Consider the following 3,266-nt stretch of genomic DNA (forward strand, 5'->3'; position numbering starts at 1 on the left):
TGCAGGAATGGACTGGTATAATACAGGGTGAAACCTCCCTCTAACTGGTCCACGCTTAAACAATACAGGAATGGACTGGTATAATACATGGTGAAACCTCCCCCTAACTGGTCCATGCTTAAACAATACAGGAATGGACTGGTATAATACAGGGTGAAACCTCCCTCTAACTGGTCCATGCTTAAACAATACAGGAATGGACTGGTATAATACATGGTGAAACCCCCCTCTAACTGTTCCATGCTTAAACAATACAGGAATGGACTGGTATAATACAGGGTGAAACCTCCCTCTAACTGGTCCATGATTAAACAATACAGGAATGGACTGGTATAATACAGGGTGAAACCTCCCTCTAACTGGTCCATGCTTAAACAATACAGGAATGGACTGGTATAATACAGGGTGAAACCTCCCTCTAACTGGTCCATGCTTAAACAATGCAGGAATGGACTGGTATAATACAGGGTGAAACCTCCCTCTAACTGGTCCATGATTAAACAATACAGGAATGGACTGGTATAATACAGGGTGAAACCTCCCTCTAACTGGTCCATGCTTAAACAATACAGGAATGGACTGGTATAACACAGGGTGAAACCTCCCTCTAACTGGTCCATGATTAAACAATACAGGAATGGACTGGTATAATACATGGTAAAACCTCCCTCTAACTGGTCCATGCTTAAACAATGTCTTTGCTGTACATCCATGAGGGGAAGTGAGCTTGTGCATACTTCAGGAACAAGGGTAGCGAATCAGAACCCAGCTACAGACTTTGGTAGGAGTGGTTTCTGTGTCGTTAGTATGTGTTAAGAAAATAATCCGGGGTGCAGCTCACCTTGCCAAACCAACCATGCCCTATCTCCTTCACATAGAGTAGACTGTGGCGACCCAGCTCTGACGATTTCAACAGCTGGACTGCAGAGAGAGGGGGGAGAGAGAGAGTTAGACACATTGCAATTGTTAGACTTCTAGATTGTTAGAATGAAGAGAGGATGAAGTAAGAGAGGGAGAGGAGGAGAGAAGGAGAGAGGAAGAGAGGGAGAGAAGAAGGGAGGGAGAGAGGAAGAGAGGAAGAGAGGGCGAGAGGGAGAGAGGGAGAGAGGGAGAGAAGGAGAGGGATGGAGAGGGAGAGAGGATGAGTAAGATGGGGAGAGAGGGAGAGAGGAAGAGAGGGCGAGAAGAAGAGAGGGAGAGATGGAGAGAGGGAGAGCAGGAGAGGGATGGAGAGGGAGAGAGGATGAGTAAGATGGGGAGAGAGGGAGAGAGGGAGAGTGGGAGACGGAGACAGGGAGAGAGGGAAACGGGGAGACAGTGAGAGGAGAGAGGAAGAGAGGGAGAATGGGAGACAAGGAGACAGGGAGAGAGGGAGAAAGGGAGACAGGGAGAGAGGAAGAGAGGGGCAGTAATAAAGATAGACAGTAAAGTCTGGGTTGTTACCACACATCACATCCCAATATCAGAATGAGATTAAAAGAGAAATGCATAAGTAATACAATGTGAATACAGAGATAAAAACAGAAGACACCTGGAGTGCGACAGGCAGAACAACAGAGAGAGAGAGAGACAGTTAAAAGCACTTACTCTCAGTAATAATAAAGATATATCTCCTAGGGAAGTAAAATGTTACTTCTAAAAGTCGACCAGAGAAAACAAACTCATAATCCTCCTCAAACAAACTGAAGAGACAGAAACTCCTCTGAAGGCACTATGCTGTCATCTAGCATGGTCTTAGTCCCAACTGGCACCCTATTCTCTATTTAGTGCACTAATTTTGACCAGGGCTCATATGACTCTTGTCAAAAGTAGTGCACTAAGTAGGGAATAGGGTGTCATTTGGGACTCGATTCATGGTTCAACTCCTCCTAAATAACCCCAGAGTCTGTCTATCTGTCAACTCCTACAGAGTAGAGCATCATATAACTAAAAACAAGTACCTTGACGAATCCTCATAATTTAGAGATGATGATGATGATGGTGGTGAAGGTGGTGATGAAGATAAAGTAGCTGGAGTGGCGGAGCGGCCAGCCGTCCACCCTGAGGTAGAGCACCGTGTGTGTGTGTACGGTGCTGGTCTGTGTGCGATGAATGGGTCCGGTCCCAGAGAGGACGGTGTGAGTGTGTGGAGAAAACCTCTCCCAGTCCACAGGAGTGATGAGAGACCAGCCACAGCAAGCGTGTGTGAGAGTCCATGGCCCCAGTCCCGGTGTGTGTGTGAGAGAGAAGAGAAGAACCCATGACTGCTGCGGCCACGTCAGCCAACCCTCCACAGGGTTTAACCCTACGAGCCCTCAAACAGCTGAACAAGCTGCCTGCTTCCTCTCTCTCTCTCGCTCTCTCTCTCTCTCGTTCTCTCTCTCTGTGTCCCTCCCTCTCTCTCTCTCCCTCCCTCTCTATCTCTCTCTCCCTCTCTTTCTCTCTCTCATCACAATGCATCGTCCTCACACTGTTCCAAAACTTAACATGTTCCAGAACCCCGTCCATGAACCTTCCTCCCAGCTGTCACACAGACAGTACTGTCTCCTCTCCTCTATAGACTGGGTCTCAGCTCTGTCTCCTCTATAGACTGGGTCTCAGCTCTGTCTCCTCTATAGACTGGGTCTCAGCTCTGTCTCCTCTATAGACTGAGTCTCAGCTCTGTCTCTCCTCTATAGACTGAGTCTCAGCTCTCTCTCCTCTATAGACTGGGTCTCAGCTCTCTCTCCTCTATAGACTGGGTCTCAGCTCTGTCTCCTCTATAGACTGGGTCTCAGCTCTGTCTCCTCTACAGACTGGGTCTCAGCTCTGTCTCCTCTATAGACTGGGTCTCAGCTCTGTCTCCTCTATAGACTGGGTCTCAGCTCTGTCTCCTCTATAGACTGGGTCTCAGCTCTCTCTCCTCTATAGACTGGGTCTCAGCTCTGTCTCCTCTATAGACTGGGTCTCAGCTCTGTCTCCTCTACAGACTGGGTCTCAGCTCTGTCTCCTCTATAGACTGGGTCTCAGCTCTCTCTCCTCTATAGACTGGGTCTCAGCTCTGTCTCCTCTATAGACTGGGTCTCAGCTCTGTCTCCTCTACAGACTGGGTCTCAGCTCTGTCTCCTCTATAGACTGGGTCTCAGCTCTGTCTGAGGCAACATAGCAGGAATCTCAACCAGCAGGGTCCTTCTCTGTATGTTGAACATAGAAGACAGAAGAGCAGTCCCTCTGCTGTCCCGATGTTGTCTGGAGAGGTTCTAGAGTCTTTCTGTGAGGTTCTAGAAGATATGTTCTCCTTCTGCTTC

The sequence above is a fragment of the Salvelinus namaycush genome, chromosome 3 (assembly GCF_016432855.1).
Source record: "Salvelinus namaycush isolate Seneca chromosome 3, SaNama_1.0, whole genome shotgun sequence".
Taxonomy (NCBI): Eukaryota; Metazoa; Chordata; class Actinopteri; order Salmoniformes; family Salmonidae; genus Salvelinus; species Salvelinus namaycush.